This window comes from Schistocerca gregaria, chromosome 3 (assembly GCF_023897955.1).
Source record: "Schistocerca gregaria isolate iqSchGreg1 chromosome 3, iqSchGreg1.2, whole genome shotgun sequence".
Classification (NCBI taxonomy): Eukaryota; Metazoa; Arthropoda; class Insecta; order Orthoptera; family Acrididae; genus Schistocerca; species Schistocerca gregaria.
The window spans coordinates 530,542,832-530,565,810 of NC_064922.1; positions in this window are offsets into that span (position 1 = coordinate 530,542,832).

The following is a 22,979-nucleotide window of genomic DNA, read 5'->3' on the forward strand; positions in this document are numbered from 1 at the left end:
ATTAAACAATTGGGGTACTCAAAAGTTTGTGCACGGTGGATTCCAAGAATGTTAACCGATCAGAATAAAGAGGCAAGGAAAACAATAGCCTCCCAACACTTGCAGCGCTTCTGTTTGGAGGGAGATGAGTTTCTGAAAAAAATTGTGACCGGGGACGAAACATGGGTGCATTTTTTTGAACCCGAATCAAAGAGGCAGTCAATGGAGTGGCGTCACACAAGCTCGCCGAGGAAGAAAAAATTCAAAACTGTGCGATCGGCAGGGAAAGTTATGGCAACAGTTTTCTGGGATACAGAGGGTGTGATTCTGGTTGATTTTTTGGAGCAGGGATGCACAATAAATTCTGTTCAATACGTCACAACCCTCAAAAAACTTAAAGCACGTCTTCAGCGAGTTCGCCCAACAAAATCAATGGCAGATGTTCTTCTTTTGCATGACAATGCAAGACCACACACCAGTCGTCACACCTCTGACGAGATTGTCAAAATTGGATGGGAAGTTTTGCCTCATCCCCCATACAGCCCTGACCTGGCACCATCAGACTTCCATCTGTTCGGGCCACTAAAAGAAGCTCATCGTGGGATTCATTTTGAAGATGAGGAGGCCGTCAAAACATCCGTGCGTCAATGGATTAGGAAGCAGAGCTGTGATTTTTACCGTGCTGGGATACATGCCCTTGTTCAAAGATGGACCAAAACTGTAGAGATGGGCGGAGATTACATTGAAAAATGACAAAATGATCCTCAATGCTGTGGTTTTCAACCTATGTAATTGCATTTAAATTTCCTGACAATTAAACGCAGAAAAAAAAATAGGAGGCATTACTTTTTGACTGACCCTCGTACTATGGGAGGGATGTGTTGCAATTGTTTTCATTTTCTGTAACTGGGAGGGGACTTATATATAGTCAAGTTTACCAATTTTCATGAGTTATGAAAATAGTAAAATATTAACTGTTCATATTTTGTGCAGAAATACAATGTCTTCTGTAATAATCGAAATCATCACTGTCTATATAATCAAGTCTTAAGACAAATGAGGTGAAAATGATGCCATAAAGCTTCACAAGATAGGAGTGAACTATCATGGTTTCTGTTGGTTTGAGGGGGAAAAAATCTACTATTATAACAAAATATTTAATTCTATGGTAATCAAAATATCTGGGTAAAAAAGATAATAAATTGACTTACTGCAGAACATTAACAACTAGCTTGGGCTACAACTGGGTTAAGTACATTTAAAGAAGAATGATAACAAATATAAAATCTTAGTAGATCCTCCGTGTATTAGTTACAGGTAATGGTTATATAAAGTTCCACGGGCTACAACATATACTGACAAAACACTAAAATTAAGGATGAAATCAGGGGACTGTCATATGGCATAATATAAGCTTGTGAAACAAAGTTACAGGCTTGGAGAACACATAAGCAAAACTCAAGGAAAGATATTTAAAATGTGCATCCACAGTGACAGAACAGCTAATAATACTCTCGTGCTATTCATAAAACTTCATATAAAAGAAGGGAAAGAATGTAGTGAGTTTATAATCAGTTCACAAATTTGAAAAGATTCACAGCTAGAATGTGGTTCTGTGGGACAGAAGAGCACACAGTGCTTGTAAACAAAGTTTTGACTGATGGGAGAAGAGCACATGGCTTGTCCGGCGGGGAAGTGTGACATTGACAAACTTTAATGGTGCTTCTCTCTAGTGGGTGATGGAGGGGGGTATTATCTGTGACATAACGCACTTCTTGCGAGAGGAGAAAGACTGGGAAGGTAAACGCAAGGGATGAGGAAGAGTGGGAGAGGTGAAGGGGAAGTGGCAGTGTTACTTCCAGCACTTAACACAGCAAACAACATTTAAGAATGCTCAGTTAAGATCATTAGCACAATACTTGCATAAATTGTTAGACAGATATTGAACTACAGCGTGCATCTCTGTGACAATTTACAGCAAACACAAAATTCATAAAACGCTGAAGTAACAGGGTGAGCTATGAAAAAAGGGGCATGAACTACTGCAACATTGTACAATGAAAACTTTTATTCGTTTGGGTGGAAGTCTCTTGCTAACTAAATTCTCAACAAGGTAGCGCGTTGCTGCGCTTGAGTGATGAACGTCATGTCATGGGTGCTAATCATCAAGAAACTGGCGCTTATTCAGTGGGAGCCTCCGTCTTGTAACATCGTGGGTGTGTTTTTTCGAATAAACAAATGGGTGCCTCTCATTTCCTAAACGCACGGTGGGGCACTGAACCCCCAATGCTAACAGTGTCGATTTTCATGCTCACTCGTAACATCTTCACTTCATTAATAAATTACTTCATAAGAAGTAGGCTGAATAATAGCGAAACTTGTGTTTGTCTGGGTGAACTCTCTATCTCGCTTCCCGCTCTACAGTAAGAGGGTAGCGCATTTCTCAACTTCAGGGACGCATTCAATTCTTCTCTGTTGAGTAGATAACTTGGGTGCTTCATTTAGAAAGAATTTCCATGAAAATGCATATTGTAGCGGGCATTTTAAGGGTTTACGGAAGATGCTATGGTGGTACTATACTTTGGAGGAGGCTCGGAAGTGCAAATCGCCATCAAACTAAATGGCGGTGCATGCGAAGACAACCCTTTAACGGCGCACTTCATTATTGTGGTGTGTTTCCGCTTCACATTCCATCAGCTGGAGGTCGCTTGCTTCCAAACTCCATTCAGCATTATAGTCTGGTCAGTGGGCATGAGAGTGAGAAACTCACAATCAGTTTTAATCTTAGGCAGCTTGAAAGAAACCAGGAAAATAAATGCTTCTAAAACAACAGTAGAATTGGCTCATCTTCAAAGCAGTGGAACAGTGGAGTATCAGTTGCAAAAGTTAGATGAAAATTCGAAGTATCACAAGAACAAGAACAAGAAACGACAAGTAGAATGGACAATGCTAGGTTTGACAACAAAACAAAACATTCAATGACATAGGCTTGTAAAAAGTAGCATTGTAGAAAAACTTTAGTAGGGTAGACTTGATGCATTCTTTCGAAAGGCAAAACAAAATCATTGTCAATAAGGGAGATCTAAAAGTGAAATACAGTACAATACAAAAATTCTGCAACAAAGCTGAATAATAAAAACAGCTTAATATCATCAAGTAACAAATACTTATACAGTAGTTGGTAGAGGTACCTTTAAACGCTTAATACAGTCCATACATGGTCACTCAAAACTTATACAATAAATGGCTTATAAATCAAATTAAAATTATATTTAATTATGACAAGCAAGACGAAGAATAGGGAGAGAAGTAGTAACGTTTGGGGCATGACTGGCTTATCGCAAGGCAACAGCTGTGCCACTCTGCGTGTTTGCGTCATGCAGTCTCTGCTTATAGTAAGTGTTCACTAGGAACATAGTTCGCAATTTAGCCAACTAAAAAACGTTGTCTCAACTGGAAACTCGCTGCATGGTAAAGTAAATCATGGCTAATGGTTTTGCTCTGACCTCCGGGTGATGGCATAAAACAGACCACTTAGCATCACTTAAAACAACACACACAGTACCTCGTGCCTGCTCACAAATCAACTTACAGGGATAAAACAAATCAATTTTCTTACATCATCAACAAACCTTCACTGTCCTCTGGTGGTTAACAGCCGGAAGCCATCTCGTAGCTTCGTGCATTGAGTTAACCAATCGAGGAACTACCACTTACGGAAACAGAAGGCATGGACAGAAAAAGAATAAATAGTCAGGAAAGTTCATTTAGGGCGCCAATGATTTCAGATACCTTGCGGACGCGATGCAGTATGATAAACAGGGCATTACAGAGTCCTTAAGCACTCTCTTCTGTGGGGCAAGAATCCTACTTTCATTATAGGGTAGAGAAATTATGCTTATAGGAAAGATGAAAGAGAGAAAGTTGATCATGACATGAAAATGAAATGGAAGAAAATCCCATGAACAGCTGGCAGACTCTGTGGTTGCCAAACACATTGTACAAGCTGCATATCCCTAGAGATTAACTAAAATCTCTCCAAATATATCTTAAAACATCACAACAGCTAGGCATGGCATACTTAGACAACAACAGAGTTTAAAACTAGTATAAGAAATTTACTGCAGTATACAGGTTATCTGGATAAATGGCTGCACGGTCTCAGCGCATATCAACACTCATAGTACAGAAGAGATGGTGGTGGCAGAGGGCTGTACGCATGCGATACTCGCATAACAGTGCCATGGGCGGCGGGGTGGCTCACTACACGGCAACGAAAGTACGTGGCCCGGGCGTTGTTTCCAGGACCCAAACATAGATGGTAGCCGGGTCCTGACCTGTGACGAACATGGGGTGGCGCGGCGGCAGGTGGGCCGCGCAGATGGGTGACAACAGCAGAGCCCACAAAGTGGACATCTGGGTCAGCTGCGACCGTAAAATGCAGTCAGAGCAAACGCAATACGCACATGCGCTGTGTGGCACATCTCAGTGGACTGGTGATATCAGAGATGACAGAGGTGGGTGGGTGGCAGCGGCAGGGGAACCACCATTGACCGTGAAGAGCTGGAACCATGGCAGCAGCTCACTCAGATGTCCAGCGCACACATGCTGTGGCACGCTGCACCAGGCAAGCAGTGGACATTGCCCCGGGTGCTGGTATGTGCGGACACTGCGTCTGGCGGGCGCCGCAGCCAGCGCTGCAGCAACCAGGCTCAGCTCATAGTGGAATAACAGTGGGTTAATATTGACTGACCACACAATGTCAAACATGAACCAAAGTAAATGGTCACCCCATGGACCAAACGGTGGGAACAGATCGTGATTCTGACACCAAATGTAAAGTTAGGGTAAGTTTACGAGGGACTTCTGCAACTAATGTAAAGTTATATGGATGCTAACGTCCCACTTCTGACACTAAATGTAAATGTCTACGTGGTATGATGATTGGAAGAGCAACTTCTGATACCAATGTTAACATATAAAATGGCAGGAGAAAGTTGTTAAATATGCCTTGGGGCGGCAGTGCACAGAAGGTTGAGCAGTAAGGATTTGAGAGTGGGCATCCAGGGCTGCTGTTAAATGACAAAACATGGAATTAAGTATAATAAAGGAGATGTATTTCAATGTACAGTATACAAGGGGTGCGCCTAGGGTTGGAAGTTACCAGGTTTAGGCCAATCTAGGAGGTCAAACAATTAATTGAAATGGGTAATGGAATGAGAAGCAGTTCATGTTAACTTACATTGGTGGCCAGTCATGAAAAGCAGAGCCAGAGGCTCTGCCTTCCAAAAAGACATCTGTTCTGCTCAAGATCAGGATTACAAGAGAGAGAAGCAACTGTGTTCTGCTCCACAGAACCCCCCAGTGTCCACACATGTAATCGGTATACTGTGCACCGTATTGGATAAAATAAACGGCGTGAATTAAGCAGTTTCAGCAGAGGTCTCATGTTGTCTCCTGTCAGCAGCTTTAACTGGACAAACTGCCTTGGTTTTGAAAGACAAGCAACTTGTGTCACGTAGACATGGCATGAATTACTCTGGGAGAAAATTTGTAAAGATTCCACTGGGCATTTAACTGACTCCCTAAAATATTCCTTGACTGGCTGCCATTCTGTACATCACAGAATGAATGACACTGGAGTTCAAAAAATCCTCATCAGTTACACCAACAGCCTCTGCATGATGTGAAGACAGAAGTTTGGTGTGCAGTTAGTGCAAGACAAATTATTGGACCAGTCTCTTTCCACAAAACAATAACTTCTGACACATATGTGAACATTATGCTGGAACCTTTTTTTAGAGAACTAGTGCCAAACAAAAAGACCTACAGTTATTTCATGCAGGAGACTGCAAGACCACACATTGCAATTTGGAGCATGTTAAAAGATAAGCTATACACAAACAATTATCATACACTTGAAGAGTTAGAGAGCACTTAGAATAGGGGTTCAGCTATTCATTTCCCAAATTTTGGCAGCCAAAATTTGTCGACTGTTTGATAATGTGTTCTGGAGGTGTCAGCTGCTCTTTCCATATGTTGTTGTTGTTGTCTTCAGTCCTGAGACTGGTTTGATGCAGCTCTCCATGCTACTCTATCCTGTGCAAGCTTCTTCATCTCTCAGTACCTACTGCAGCCTACATCCTTCTGAATCTGCTTAGTGTACTCATCTCTTGGTCTCCCTCTATGATTTTTACCCTCCACACTGCCCTCCAATGCTAAATTTGTGATCCCTTGATGCCTCAAAACATGTCCTACCAACTGATCCCTTCTTCTAGTCAAGTTGTGCCACAAACTTCTCTTCTCCCCAATCCTATTCAATACCTCCTCATTAGTTACGTGATCTATCTATCCACCTTATCTTCAGTATTCTTCTGTAGCACCACATTTCGAAAGCTTCTAATCACTTCTTGTCCAAACTAGTTATCGTCCATGTTTCACTTCCATACATGGCTACACTCCAAACAAATACTTTCAGAAACGACTTCCTGATACATAAATCTATATTCGATGTTAACAAATTTCTCTTCTAAAGAAACGCTTTCCTTCCCATTGCCAGTCTACATTTTATATCCTCTCTACTTCGACCATCATCAGTTATTTTACTTCCTAAATAGCAAAACTCCTTTACTACTTTAAGTGTCTCATTTCCTAATCTAATTCCCTCAGCATCACCCGATTTAATTTGACTACATTCCATTATCCTCATTTTGCTTTTGTTGATGTCCATCTTATATCCTCCTTTCAAGACACTGTCCATTCCGTTCAACTGCTCTTCCAAGTCCTTTGCTGTCTCTGACAGAATTACAATGTCATCGGCGATCCTTAAAGTTTTTACTTCTTCTCCATGAATTTTAATACCTACTCCAAATTTTTCTTTTGTTTCCTTTACTGCTTGCTCAATATACAGATTGAATAACATCAGGGAGAGGCTACAACCCTGTCTCACTCCTTTCCCAACCACTGCTTCCCTTTCATGCCCCTCGACTCTCATGACTGCTATCTGGTTTCTGTACAAAGTGTAAATAGCCTTTCGCTCCCTGTATTTTACCCCTGCCACCTTTAGAATTTGAAAAAGAGTATTCCAGTCAACATTGTCAAAAGCTTTCTCTAAGTCCACAAATGCTAGAAACGTAGGTTTGCCTTTCTTCTAAGATAAGTCGTAAGGTCAGTATTGCCTCACGTGTTCCAACATTTCTACGGAATCCAAACTGATCCTCCCCGAGGTCCGCATCTACCAGTTTTTCCATTCGTCTGTAAAGAATTCGCGTTAGTATTTTGCAGCTGTGACTTATTAAACTGATAGTTCGGTAATTTTCACATCTGTCAGCACCTGCTTTCTTTGTGATTGGAATTATTATATTCTTCTTGAAGTCTGAGGGTATTTCGCCTGTCTCATACATCTTGCTCACCAGCTGGTAGAGTTTTGTCATGACTGACTCTCCCAAGGCCCTCAGTAGTTCTAATGGAATGTTGTTTACTCCGGGGGCCTTGTTTCGACTCAGGTCTTTCAGTGCTCTGTCAAAATCTTCACGCAGTATCATATCTCCCATTTCGTCTTCATCTACATCCTCTTCCATTTCCATAATATTGTCCTCAAGTATATCGCCCTTGTATAAACCTTCTATATACTCCTTCCACCTTTCTGCCTTCCCTTCTTTGCTTAGAACTGGGTTGCCATCTGAGCTCTTGATATTCATACATGTGGTTCTCTTCTCTCCAAAGGTCTCTTTAATTTTCCTGTAGGCAGTATCTATCTTACCCCTAGTGAGATAAGCTTCTACGTCCTTACATTTGTCCTCTAGCTATCCCTGCTTAGCCATTTTGCACTTCCTGTCGATCTCATTTTTGAGACGTTTGTATTCCTTTTTGCCTGCTTCATTTACTGCATTTTTATATTTTCTCCTTTCATCAATTAAATTCAATATTTCTTCTGTTACCCAAGAATTTCTAGCAGCCCTCGTCTTTTTACCTACTTGATCCTCTGCTGCCTTCACTACTTCATCCCTCAGAGCTACCCATTCTTCTTCAACTGTATTTCTTTCCCCTATTCCTGTCAATTGTTCCCTTATGCTCTCCCTGAAAACTCTGTACAACCTCCGGTTCTTTTAGTTTATCCAGGTCCCCACATTTTTGCAGTTTCTTCAGTTTTAATCTACAGGTCATAACCAATAGATTGTGGTCAGAGTCCACATCTGCCCCTGGAAATGTCTTACAACTTAAAACCTGGTTCCTAAATCTCTGTCTTACCATTATATAATCTATCTGATACCTTCTAGTATCTCCAGGGTTCTTCCATGTATACAACCTTCTTTCATGATTCTTAAACCAAGTGTTAGCTATGATTAAGTTGTGCTCTGTGCAAAATTCTACTAGGTGGCTTCCTCTTTCATTTCTTAGCCCCAATCCATATTCACCTACTATGTTTCCTTCTCTCCCTTTTCCTACACTCGAGTTCCAGTCACCCATTACTATTAAATTTTCGTCTCCCTTCACTAACTGAATAATTTCTTTTATTTCATCGTACATTTCTTCAATTTCTTCGTCATCTGCAGATCTAGTTGGCATATAAACTTGTACTACTGTCGTAGGTGTGGGCTTCGTATCTATCTTGGCCACAATAATGCGTTCACTATGCTGTTTGTAGTAGCTTACCCGCATTCCTATTTTCCTATTCATTATTAAACCTACTCCTGCATTACCCCTATTTGATTTTGTGTTTATAACCCAGTAGTCACCTGACCAGAAGTCTTGTTCCTCCTGCCACTGAACTTCACTAATTCCCACTATATCTAACTTTAACCCATCCATTTCCCTTTTTAAATTTTCTAACCTACCTGCCCGATTAAGGGATCTGACATTCCATGCTCCGATCCGTAGAACGCTAGTTTTCTTTCTCCTGATAACGACATCCTCTTGAGTAGTCCTCGCCCGGAGATCCGAATGGGGGACAATTTTACCTCTGGAATATTTTACCCAAGAGGACGCCATCATCATTTAATCATACAGTAAAGCTGCATGTCCTCGGGAAAAATTAAGGCTGTAGTTTCCTCTTGCTTTCAGCCGTTCGCAGTACCAGCACAGCAAGGCTGTTTTGGTTAATGTTGCAAGGCCATATCAGTCAATCATCCAGACTGTTGCCCCTGCAACTACTGAAAAGGCTGCTGCCCCTCTTCAGGAACCACACGTTTGTCTGGCCTCTCAACAGATACCCCTCCGTTGTGGTTGCACCTATGGTGTGGCCATCTGTATCGCTGAGGCACGCAAGCCTCCCCACCAACGGCAAGGTCCATGGTTCATGGGGGGGGGGGGGGGGGGGTCTTTCCATATAGGGAAATTAGTCAGATTGCATCACGGCTCAGGGGAAGCATACAAAACCGTCTTGCGACAGGTAGATACAGTATGCAAAAGCCAATATACCTGCCATCTAAGCTGTGGGCATCCTCCAGGTGTTGTACGTGAAACATGCTGTACTATAGTAGTGAATTTCACAGCAACCATGGCATCCGATCATGAAACCCTTGCCCCCAGGGGCTCAGCATTCATTTGCTGAGTACGGGCTTGGCGACCCCGGGGTCCTGAGCTGGGGACTGGTCAGTGCCGCCAGTCTCCTGTCACCGTAACCCCTGGACATGCTTCAGCGACCACCGCATGGCGAGGCGGTGTAATGTTGTGTGCTGCAACCACCTGGACTGTGAGGAAAGTAAACCTCTATAAAAACCCCTCAATCTTACGGTGTGCTGCGCGCCTATAAGATGCATGGCTGTTGGGGTGGAACAGTGGCAAGTGGGCAACCTCTGGGGCACCTGCCGCACCCCAGTTGTATAAGGCTTACCTAGGCATGCGGGGCTCTGTCTAGGTGGGCTTCTAGTTCCCTAGCTGCTCGTGGGACCGAGATGGATCCTTCAAAATCCTCTTTTCCTCCTCCCAGCGGAAAGGGTGGGCCGCTGGAAGGTTCTAACACCCAGTCTCTGAAGAGGGCTCGTGCAGTCAGTCCCCCTGACTGCAGCACATCTTTCACAAGTGAAGTCTTTAGTAACAGAATGCATTCTGGTAATCAGAATGTGTTTCTGATTGTAAAACGGAAAGAGGGTAGTTTTGAGAAGGTTTCGCCCTTCTATATACAAAAGGGTCTGGAGGGCATCTGTGGCTCCTTAAAATCAGTGAAGCGTTTGCGTAATGGGACCTTGCTCGTGGAAACTTCCACTTCTCAGCAAGCCACTAACCTGCAAGCTGCTAAATGCCTTGGGTAGTATGCCATAGACACTGAACTGCACAGCACCATGAATTATAGCAAAAGTGTTGTGACATGCCATGATCTAGTCGACATTCCCACAGACGAACTGCAATGTGAGTGGGCTCCGGAAGGTATCGTTGATGTTCAACATATCATGAAGAGGGTTGATGGCAATCTTGTGAAATCCGACTCTTTTATTCTGACCTTCAGTAGCACGAAACTTCCAGAACATATTAAAGCTGGCTTCCTTCGCCTTTGTGTGCGCCCTTATTTCCCGTCATCAATGCGCTGTTTTAAATGCCAGTGTTTTGGGCATACCACCTTAGGGTGTAAAGGTGAAGCGACTTGTGGCAACTGTGGTAAGGCTGCTCTTGAAGGAGTTGGTTGCTTGTCTTCAGCCAGATGTCTTAATTGCTCTGGGAACCACCCTGTTTGGAGTAGGGACTGCTGAATATTTTTAGAGGAACACAAAGTCCAGGAAATAAAAACAATCAAGCGCATCCCCTATGGTGAGGCCAAGAAGATCTATAAGTCTATGCAACCTCCCACATTTGCTACATCTTTCGCATCCCTGGTTCAGAAGCCTACTCCAAAAGTCGATGCCTCAATGCAGACCGAGGTGGTGAGTGTTGGCACTAACACCTGCAGCTGTCAGTGCACTTGCAATGCAGCCAGTGTTTCAGAGCCGGTAGCCCCTACTCGATAGGCAGACAAGGGGTCAGTGGCCAACTTGAGCCAGCCCCTGTCACCTCCAACAGCTGACGCTGTTCCCAAGCCCAGTGCGCCAATTACCACTCCCACATCAGCCCACCAAACCACAGAAATCTCCTGTACAGCAGCAACACCGGGTCAAATCCTGTGGTAAAACGTCTGACCATGCGGCTGTTGTTTTACGTGAGGCTTCATGTCACTCTTCCCCGGAGTTGATGGAATACGACATATGTTTGGGGCAATCATCTCGCCCCACAGCTGCCCCTCCACCTGCTGTGGTCTCCCGGACCAGTCGGAGAGACAGGTTGAAGGTGCTACCCCCAACATAGATGGCTCCCATACTTCAGTGGAACTTGCAAGGATTCAGGACGCATGTGGAGGAACTTTGTCTACTCTCTCAGGGTGGACCACTGTGTCTCTGTCTCCAGGAGACTTATTTCCATCCCTCATACTCCCCTGAGCTGCGAGGCTATACACTCCACAAAAAGGACGACCTGCGTGGAGAGAGAGATAGAGGAGGTGTAGGTATTTTCGTCAGGACGGACTACCACTCCTCGCCTCTCTCGCTTATAACGATTTTACAGGCTGTCGCTGTGTCCGTGCAAGTACGTCATCCATTGACTGTCTGTTCACTTTACTTGCCCCCACATGACGCACTTGATGAAGTGGCCCTCACCGACCTTCTTACACAGCTCCCCCAACCATTCATTATTTGTGGTCATTTTAATGCCCACAATGTGCTTTGGGGCTCTGCAATTACCTGCCCCAGGGGTAGAGCAATTGAGAGGCTTCTCCTGTAATCCTGTGCCTACTTGCTCAATGGAGGACAGAGTACTCAATTCTGCACAGCGACTGGGTCATTCTCTGCCATTGATCTCTTGCTTTGCTCTCCAGCTCTTGCCGCCAGTGCTTACTGGGAAGTGGTCACTGACTTGCATGGCAGTGATCATTTCCCCATCTGGATTCACCTGCCAGATGGCGTGGGCACCGAAAGGAGTCCACCACGATGGGTGGTCAGTGGAGCTGACTGGACACTTTATAGTCAGTTGGCCCAATTCGAACACTGTGCGACTGTTGAGGTGTGGGTGGATCATACTACCGAAACGATCCACCACGCCACTGCAGCATCCATTCCACAGTCCATGGGCCCCCGGAAGAGGCCACCTGTGTCTTGGTAGAGAGCTGAATGCCGCTCTGCAATCAGGACCAGGCGTGCGGCTCTGCGTCGGTTCAAGTCTCGGCCAACTGCTGAGAATCTTGCAGTATTTCGGGTGGCGAGGGCAAGGTGTCGCCGCATTATTCGTGAGAGCAAGAAGAGGTCATGGCAACAGTTCCTGAACACCATTAATCGTTTCACCAAAAGTTCCATTGTGTGGGAGACCATCAGGAGAATTTCTGGCAGAGGAGGGAGGTGCCCCATAGCTGCTGTAATGAATAATGGCACTCTCCACACGGATCTGTGAGACATTGCCCAGACTATGGCAGCGTATTTTGCCACAGTTACTGCAACAACCAGTCAGGATCCAGGTTTCCAGCGCCACAGGGCCGTTGCTGAGAGATGTAGTCTGGACTTCCAGTCCACCTCTCATGAAGTTTACAACTGCCCATTTTCTATGTGGGAGCTGGATTCTGCATTGTCTGGAGCTCGTGACACATCCCCTGGTCATGACAGGATCCATTACAGTATGCTATGGCACCTCACAATGCGCAACAAAGAAATCCTCCTCGCACTTTTTAATGCCATTTGGGCGTTGGGTCACTTTCCTGACGCGTGGCGTGAGGCAGTTTTAATCCCTTTTTTAAAACCTGGGAAAGACCGCACGAGCCCAAGTAGCTACCGTAGTGTCGCCCTCACTAGTTGCATAGGGAAGACCTTGGAGCGGATGGTCAACCGCCGCCTTGTCTGGATGTTAGAATCCCGGCAACTCCTTAGTCGCTTTCAGTGTGGGTTCAGGACGTTTCGTTCCACCTTCGATAACCTTGCCCTCCTGGAGGCGGCTATACAACAAGCCTTCCTACGCCATCATCACCTTCTAGGTGTGTTTTTCGACACTGAGAAGGCCTACGATACCACTTGGAGGCGTCTCATCCTGGAGCAACTTCACAAATGAGGTTTTCGTGGTTGTCTTCCTCTTTTTATTCAGTATTTCCTCTCGCCATGATATTTTAGATACCGAATTGGTGACGTCCTGTCTGATCGATTTGAGCAGGAGAGCGGTGTCCCTCAGGTTAGTGTTTTAAGTGTGACTCTCTTTGCCGTCACTATTAATAGCATTATGTCCATAGTGAAAAGTCCTGTTCAGTGTTCTTTGTTTGTGGATGATTTCTCTTTGTTTTGCTCTTCTTCTAGCCTTGCAACAACAACTAGTCAGTTGCAACTTACGATTAGACGTTTGGATGACTGGGTGCGGAAGAGTGGTTTTAAGTTTTCCACCGAGAAGTCTTTCTGTGTTCTTTTTCACCCTTCTCGTTTGATTTTAACCTTTCCTGAGTTGCAGATGAGGGACACTATTCTTACTTTTAAAGACACGGTGAGGTTTCTGGGGCCCATTTTTGACTCGAAGCTCATGTGGTTACCTCATCTAAAAGACCTGAAACAGCGGTCACTTAAGGCTTTAAGTATTTTAAAGTGCCTTAGCCACAGTACATGGGGAGCTGACAGGACTGTCTGCGCCAGTTTTACAGGGCGTTTGTGCGATCTCGGCTCGATTATGGGTGCACAGTGTATGGGTCTGCGAGGCCTTCTTACTTAGATGTTGGATGTTGTGCACCATGAAGGGCTTCGGTTGGCCACTGGGGCATTCCGAACTAACCCCATACCAAGCCTCTGTGCAGAGGCTGGTGAACTGCCTCTTCATATGCAGCGACGGCTACTTACAGTGCGCCAGGCGTATAAAACTTTGTCCACACCATACACCCCTGCATACCATGCCATTGCTCAGCCTCCTCTGGCACAGTTATTTCATAACCGGCAGCGTGCAACGCAGCCCTATGGGATTTGCGCACAGGATTGCCTCACTGCGATGTCTGTGGCTGGTCTTCGTGTTTTGCGTCGCGGTTGGAGCAGATATCCACCTCAGCTCCTCCGGAGACCCAAACTTATTTTAGATTTGACTAATTTTAAGAAAGTTGGCACACCAGATTTTATATTCTAATCTCTGATTTTTAACATTTTAGATGTGCATCACGGTTTCACTGTCGTGTACACTGATGGCTCCAAACAGGAGAATTTCCTTGGCTGTTCTGTAGTGTTCCCTGATCGAGTTACCTGGATTCGCCTCCCTGCTGAATATACCGTTTTCACAGCGGAGCTCCACGCGATCCTGAAGGTACTGGAGCAGATGAATCGTGTTCGGGGCGATCGATTTCTTCTCTGCTCCGACTCTCTTAGTGCCTTACAATCACTGCAGAATCTATACTCGACTGAGGAGATGGTCCAGCTGATAAATGACCAACTGTACTTCCTCCAACGGCGGGGTACAGAAGTATCCTTCTGCTGGGTGCCTGGTCATGTCGGCATATGGGGCAATGAACAGGCCGATCGGGCTGCCAAGGAGGCCTGCAGAGAGCAGGATGTGGTCCAGTGTCCTATTCCCTAGCAGTCAGTCATCGCTGCACTCCACAGGAAGTGCATGGAGTTGTGGGAGAACGAATGGCTGGCGGTGACGGCCAATAAACTGCGGTTGATAAAGTCAACCACTCGGCCGTGGCGTTCCTCTTGCCGGTTGCTCAGGCGGGAAGAGGTGGCCCTCACACGTCTTCGGATCGGGCACTGTCCTCTCACACATAGCTTTTTATTACGGCGGGAGGATCCTCCGTTTTGTGATGCTTGTGGTGTGCACACCAGCCACTTCCATCTGCTACATTGTTTTAACTTCCTCTATCATTTTCTTCCTGTGTTGTCCATGTTTTACTGCTGACGCTTTGGTGTGGGTAAGCACGTGTTTTTCAACGATTGTTACCCATGTTTTCTGTTCTGTTTTATATTTCTGTTCTGGGGTTTTTCTTGACACCCGTCTCACTAAGTTCCTGAACGGGTGCTGAAGACCTTGCTGTCATGCGCCCAAAACCCCTCTACTACTACTACTACTACTACTACTACTACTACTACTACTACATGAAACCCTTCACTGAGTGAATTTCACCGTTCATTCACCCTTATCAGTAAATATATTTACATTTGAATAAAAACTCCGAGGTACTAGAACTTACCGCTTGCCATTTTAGTAGTAATATTTTGTTGACATTAGCTGCACTGCTCCAAAAGATTGCCCTTAGAGCAGTATTGAGTGAAAGTGTGCTATGTTTAGTACAGTGAAAGTGTGATATATATAGTAGCAACCTTGTGTGAAGCTCATTGAGTGAGCTGTCACATTGCTGGGGCACTAGTCTGATATTTGGGACTATGGCAATTCGAATCCCCACCAACCATCCATATTTATGTTTCCACATCACACTAGGCAAATGCTGGGATGTTTCCTTCGAAAGGACATGGCCAACTTCCTACCCTTTCATCCCCAGTGAGAGCTTGTGTTCCATCTCTAATGACCTCATCATCAGTGAAACAGTAACCCTGAACTACTTTCCTCTATGTATGCAGACACATGCAGTGGGGGTGTTTTTTAAGAGCAAACCATACATACTGAGCTTGTTAGTTAATTTATCAACTTCTTGGTGCCAACTAATTGAGTGTTATCTATCTGGACACCTAGAAATTCCCCACACCAAGCTTCATTTAATATGTGATCATTGAGCTATATGTCTGATACCTGCAATTCATTTTTATTTGTTTGGAACTGAATAACATGACATTTTGTTATTGAAAGGGAAATTTATTGACGTTGAGTACATTTTATCTGAGGGCCTCAGTAACCTGCTGCGCCTTTCCAATATGAATTTTTGTAAGCTTATAAATTAAATTGTTGTCTGTGAACCAGTTGCAAGCTTGTTCCATTATTCTCCTGCCTGTGGCTCGTATGGGTATTTTTTTTGGCCTTATCATTATGCCATACTATGAACAAGCAATGTCTTACAAAATCATTTCATAGGTATCAACACCAGCATCGAACCAACTACTGAGCATAATGGGGTCCCATATTTAGTAATGCTATTTACCTGACCTCGACTCATTTCCACGATCTCATCTTTTGTAGGTAATGCTCATATAAACTGAGCTCTCCAGGCATGAATCGCACCCCTGCCATGTATCTTCAGTTCTACCTGTACCTCTCTCCTACTTTCCAAACTTCCAGAAGATCCTCTGCATACCTTGTAAGTTTAGCACTCATGGACAAAAGGACATCCATGACAGAGTGAAAGATTTAGTGTGGAAACAAACCTGGATAAGCCGGTTCGCCACTTTGCCCTTTCTTTCATGAGTACAGTTTACTTGAAGTATGCAGGACAGATTATGTGATATTTGGAAAGTAAGAAATAAATACTAGCAGCGTAAAACCTAGAGCCATGCCTAGACAGCTCAGTCAGCCCCAAGTCACACGCAAGATTGTTACTGTTCTAAATATGTTGATAGAATAACTTATTGTGAATTCCAGTAATGTAGGCAACTTCCTGTGTTTGCAGAATTGTGGGATTTGATGAGATCTTGGGCTCTAATCCAAGTATGTCAGTTTGGTGGGTTGTACTTATGAAGACATTTGAAAGTTGCTTTATAGCTCAAACTGTGCAGTAATGGAAACAAAATAAATGCATGTTTCGACCCATCCCATGACAGTCAGTATGGTGTAATGTTCTCTTTCAATTTTCTGACAATGTTGCAACCAAAATATTGCAAGATTCTGAGTTTGTGTCCTGGTTTTCCACATAGTTTTTAAGCTGTCAGCAAGTTGTGAAACGGAACACACTCTGCTGCACAATGAACAACTCATTTTGGAACCGTATTCACTGTTCCCTCTGAATGTAGAGTTATTTCCTAATGTGACTTCTGTTAAGAAGAAGCACACATGTAACACAGTATACCAAGTTGGGTGATGCTGCAATACGATTCTAGAATTATATTTGGGAGGGTAACTGTTCAAATTCCAGTCAGGCCATCCAGATTTAGATTTTCCATTATCTTTCCCAAAATCACTTAATGTGAATACCCTTTCTAACAATAGAGTGTTTTAGCGTCTGTAGGAACTTTTTCTTTTTCGTCTATTCAGTCGAAGATCTACTCAAGGTCACAGAAAAAGACAAAAGGATAGTTTTTCTTGTTTAGTTCTACCAGAATTGAGTTTTTACGATCATATATTGTTTCCTGTGCAATACATTCTCTATGGAAGCTACACTAAGTAGTCGTTAAAAGCCATCTTATGTTACATATTCAATATTGTGAAGACTTGCTACTCACCACTTAGCGGAGGATACAGGCACAATGAAAAGACTGTCAGGAGGTGAGCCTTTGGCCAACAAAACCTCTGTCACAAATAGATAGGGTGCACATGTGCGCGCGCGCGCACACACACACACACACACACACACACACACACACACACACAAGACTACAATCTCTGGCAGTTTAAGCTAGATTGCGAGCAGCAGTCCATGATAAAAGAGAGAACTGGTTGGTGGGGGTGAGGAGGAGGCTGGGGCAGAAAGGGGGGAGGGATAGCAGGGTAGGGTGAGGGACAGTAAAGTTCTGCTTGTAGGAGTGTACAGGGATGAGGAGGAGACAGAGTAGGGCAACTATATGCATTCACGAGGTTAAATGAAGGGTGAGAGGTGGGTGGGGGATGAGGGAGGGATTGTAACAGAAAAGGAGAGAAGTAATAAGACTGAGGGTGCATGAATGATAATAGAGGGTTGTGCAGTGCTGGAATGGAAACAGGGTAGAGGTTTGATGGGTAAGGACAATGACAGACGAAGTTTAGACCAGGAGGGTCATGGGAACATACAATATATTGCAGGAAGGGTTCCCACCTGAGCAGTTCAGAAAAGCTGGTGTTGGTGGGAAGGATCCAGATGACACAGGCAGTGAAGCAGCCATTAAAATAAAGAATGCCATGTTGGGCGGTGTGCTCAGCAACAGGGTGGTCCAACTGTTCCTTGGCCACTGTTCGTCCGTGGGCATTCATGTGGACAGACATCTCAATGGTTGTCATTCCCATGTAGAATGCAGTACAGTGGTTGCAGCTTAGCTTGTAGATCACATAACTCATTTCACCTGTAGCCCTGCTGCTTATGGGATAGGTGGCGTTTGCAACCGGACTGGAGTAGGTTGTGGTGGGAGGAAGTATGGGAAAGGTCTTGCATCAAGGCCTATTACAGGGATATGAGCAACAAGGCAAGGAGTTGGGAGCACGTTTTGTGTAAGGATGGATGAGGATAATGTGTAGGTTTGTTGGGCAGCGGAATACCGTTATGGGAGGGATGGGAAGCGTAGCGGGTAGGACATTTCTCATTTCAGGGCATCATAAGAGTTAGTCAAAACCCTGGCAGAGAATGTAATTCAGTTGCTCCAATCCTGGGTGGTACTGAGTCACGATAGGAATGCTCCTCTGTGGCCAGATAGTGAGACTCTGGGAGATGGTGGATGACTGGAAAGATAAGGCACTGGAGGTCTGTTGTTGTTCAAGATTGAGAGGGTAATTACACTCTGTGAAGGCCTCAGTGAGACCCTCGGTACATATCAGATGCGATGGCCACGGGTGGCTAGGCTGTATGGAAGGGGCTTCTCGGTATGGAATGGAGAAATGTCCTATGCTCTATCAGTTCCACCCTTCCCTCAGTGGTATTCCACCGTGCACCGAACATACACAATATGCTGGCGTATCTTTACATAAACCCTGCTCCCAACTCCTTGCCCCATGGCTCATATCCCTGTAATAGATCTCGATGCAAGACCTGTTCCATTAATCCTCCCATCACGACCTACTCCAGTCCAGTCACAAACATAATGTATCCTATCAAAGGCGGGGTTACCTGTGAAACCAGTCATATGATCTACAAACTAAGCAGCAACCACTGTGGTGCATTCAATCTGGACATGGCAACCAACAAGCTGTCTCTTTTCATGAATGGCCACCAATAAACTGTGGCCAGGAAAGAGGGGAACCACAGATTTGCTGAGCACGCCTGCCCAACACGATGTTCTTCATTTCAGTGACTACTTCACAGCCTGGGCCATCTTCATTCTCCCTACCAACACCAGCTATTCTGAACTGCACAGGTGGGAACTCTTCCTGTAATATATCCTATGTCCCCATAACCATCCTGCCCTCAACCCAAGTTAATCATTGTCCTTACTATCTAGCCCTCTCCCTGTTCTCATTCCAGCACTATACAGCTCTCTATTCCATGCATCCTCAGTCTTTTTACTTCTCTCCTTTACTGCTAGCCCCACCTCCTCCCCCCAGCCACTGTTTAACCTTCCGACTCTCCTACAAGTAGCACTTACTGTCCCTTATCTCTATCCTGCTATCCCTCCCCCTGACTGCCTCAGCCTCCTCCTTACCCCACCAACCAGTTGCCTCTCCCATCATGCACTGCTACTTGCAGTCCAGCTTTAACTGCCAGAAACTGTGGTCATGTGTGTTTGAGTTAGATTTCTGTTCATTCCTGTGTGTGTGTGTGTGTGTGTGTGTGTGTGTGTGTGTGTGTGTGTGTGTTTGTGGGCAGGGGGGGGGGGGTTAAGTTGTTTTTGACAAAGGCTGTATTGGCTGAAAGGTCACTTTCCAACAGTTTTTTTGTTGTGCCTGTCTGCGACTCAGCATCTCTGCTATATGACGAGTAGCAACTTTCCTTTTCATAATATTGTTACATTCCATCCTGGATTTTCCATTGTTTGATTCTGCTTAATATGCACTCTAATTAATGGTATTACTGCAGCATATTGCAGTCTTGACTCAGTGACTAATACAAAGACAACACAAGGGCACTATCTAGTCAACTCACGATTTCAGTACTTTGGTTGGAACACAATTGTAGACATATGATTTACTGTTTTGTAGGGACCTAATGACTTTTGTGATATTTTAGCAGTTGAGTTAGCAAACAGAAGTCTGATAGTAAGGTATGCAACATGTGTATCAATATATCTAACTGATATGCTTTTGATGAAAAGTTTTTGTTAGGAATGATTTTGGGCCAATGATGTGAATCTATCATCTTCTGTTTTGCAGCCACTGACATGAAACTGAATATCATTTGCATTATTGAGTTCGTCTCAAGCTTAATGATACTTGAAATTGCCTTTATTTTGCTGTTAGAGTTTTGTGCACTTCCATGGTTTCTGCCTTTTTAATGACTCTGGAGCATTTTGCAGTACTGTTTGTAATGAACTTTTGTCTTTCTTAGACTCTTCTGCATAAGAAAAGAGTTCTCACGTGTGCAAATTGGAGGAGAACTAGGAATTATAGGATAAGTTTTATGAAACTCCCACGCTGCCATTCAACAGTGCATTGCTGTTTTACTGGTTATTCTTCATTTTTTGCTGTTCCTGTAAAAAATTTCATTTAACCAAATATCGCTTGATTAATCTGGGATTATTCTATCAAAGGGACATACAGAATTCCATCTTAACTAAATTTTGTTTGTTAACAATAAACAGACAATACATTTGCCATTGACATTAGATGTCACAATGAATGGGATAAGCATGAACTATTTGGTGTGGCTCCAGTTATTCAATGAAAAAACAAAACTGCAGTTGTATGCCAAAATACCAGATGAAATGTTCACATGACTCTTAGGAGGCACACCTAAATGTGTAAGGGAGAATTCACAGTTCCTAAAGTAACAATCGTCCAATTAGACTTCCGGATGTTCGTTTCTCTAGAGGTGGTATTTAGATTTTCCTTCATCACTTCTCAAACAATTCAGCGCACCCACATTGTCCATCCCAGTTGTATGCACTGGGGGAAGGAGGGAGGGTTTAGATTCATCTATACATCCATAGGTTTGAACATGCTGTTGTTGGCTGTTTATTCAGTGTACCAGATGTAAAAAAGGAAACTTTACCCGAGTATGAGTGTTTTATGCAGAGGGTGTTATCCAAATAGTTATTAGATCCTGGCAATTACATAAGGCTTAACTGCAGACATGCTGTCTGAATGTGTAATACTGGCCAAGCAAGCAGTAATGTTTTTCAATTGACGCTAGTTTCAAACTCACAGTGATGATCCTGCAGGTTTGAGCAAAGACTGTGACACCCAATTTGCACATAAAATATTTTCCAAGATTTTACTAAACAGGGTACAAACAACACTGAGCAGTAATTTAGGTGACCCACAAAGTGGTTTTAGGAAAAGCACGTCATTGTTCTGAACAAATATTTATTCTGAAATCCATCATTTGCCACAGATTAGTGAATTCATAAAATAATGTAGTCAAATCTGGCAATTTCAAAAAGGCCTAACATAAAATGAACTGAGAATTTGGTGTAGTGTCTAAATTAGCACATTTAATTCATGGAACACTTACAGACATAGTATCTGAAATGAAGTTTATGGGAGAAATATCTCAGCACTTCAAAATAAGCACAAGCGTACAGCAAAGTGACAGCCTGTCCCCAATTCTTTTTAATTTTGTCTAGAAAAACAATGAGAATTTGAACTGAATGAGTATAATATTTCACTAATATACAAATATTTGAATAAACTGTCTCACATCTGTAGATGACTGTGCTATACTTTCTGAAAATGTGGCAAATTAATCATTTAAAAAAGTAGCTAGTAGGACAGGCTTAAGAATTTCTGCTGACAAAACCAAATTTTTTACAAATGTTAAAAATTTAAGAAATTATACCAATAACATATGTCAGTCACTTTTAATTTACTCCCACAATGCATTTAGAGGGCTTACACCCTCATCTTCAGATAGATTAGTGAATTACATTACATTTAAATTATTATCTTTGTTGTCAAAAGCATGTCCTGTGTCATCAGTGTGAGTAGTTGTGGCAGATTTATTGTGGGTGGTGTATGTAAACACATTTGTATGTTCCTCAAATCTAGTTCAGAAGTTTTGTCGAGTGTGACCCAAATACTGTACGGGCATTTGTTGCACTTACAGTTTTTGGAGAATTTGCCTTTGTTGAGTTTTATATTGTGTGGCAGTCTATTACATGATTTGTTACTGAATGAGTAAGCAACTCTTACATTGTATGATTTCAATATGTTAACAGTTTTCTGTGAAATGACATCAAGGTAGGAGAAGCATACTGTCCAAGTTTCAGTCTGATTATTATTCTTATTTTTGTTTCTATTTATTCTTATCCTAACTTTCTTAGACTTTTGTCTATGAGTACAGATTAGAAATCATCTGCAAGTGCTATTCATTTAACTATTCGTTGCTCAATGTCATTTTATGTCATGTGTAACATGGACCTATATGATACTAATTTGTGTATATGAGGGTAGTATGATGAAGCTTTGATCTGTAGTAATAGGTTTTCTGTAAATGCTAAGGACATGTCATTTTTTCTTCTGGTGATGGTGGGGTCCAAAACAGTTACTGAATTCTAACTTAATTTTCACATGCGAACTGAATTTTCTTGTGCATGTTGTTGAATGCTTGAATAAGTGAACTTCTTGCTCCACCCCCTTTCTCTGTTATTTGTATTGTCATTTACATCTCTTTTGTAAAACTTAATATCTTGTAGACATAGTATGCTGCTATTAAATAATTTCTGATTTAACATGTTTTTGGAAGATGTTCGCTATGGTTCCCAACGTGTCGAGCCCATTGGTAAATCATGTGGTGTTTCAAATACTTTATGACTGAAAGTGAAACAGTTGTAATTTAGTGCCATTTCAAGGAAGTCAATGAAGCGAATCCAGGCTGTTTATAGAGTTAACAATAGGTCAACTTGACAGTCCTCCTTGTGAAGTTTTACTTGTGACCTTCTCTACTTCAGTGCCATTTCACAGAAAATTTCTAATGTACTGAGACCATATCAGATTTATTTTTCCACCAGCAATAAATTACGTAATACACACACAAAGATAAAGTCTTCAACTCAGGTGTTTACAAGATAAAGTCCAATGAACGCCCAGTGCAGTATTTGGGTAAGACCAGAGAAAGCTTCCAAACTAGATATAAAGAACCAATAAGT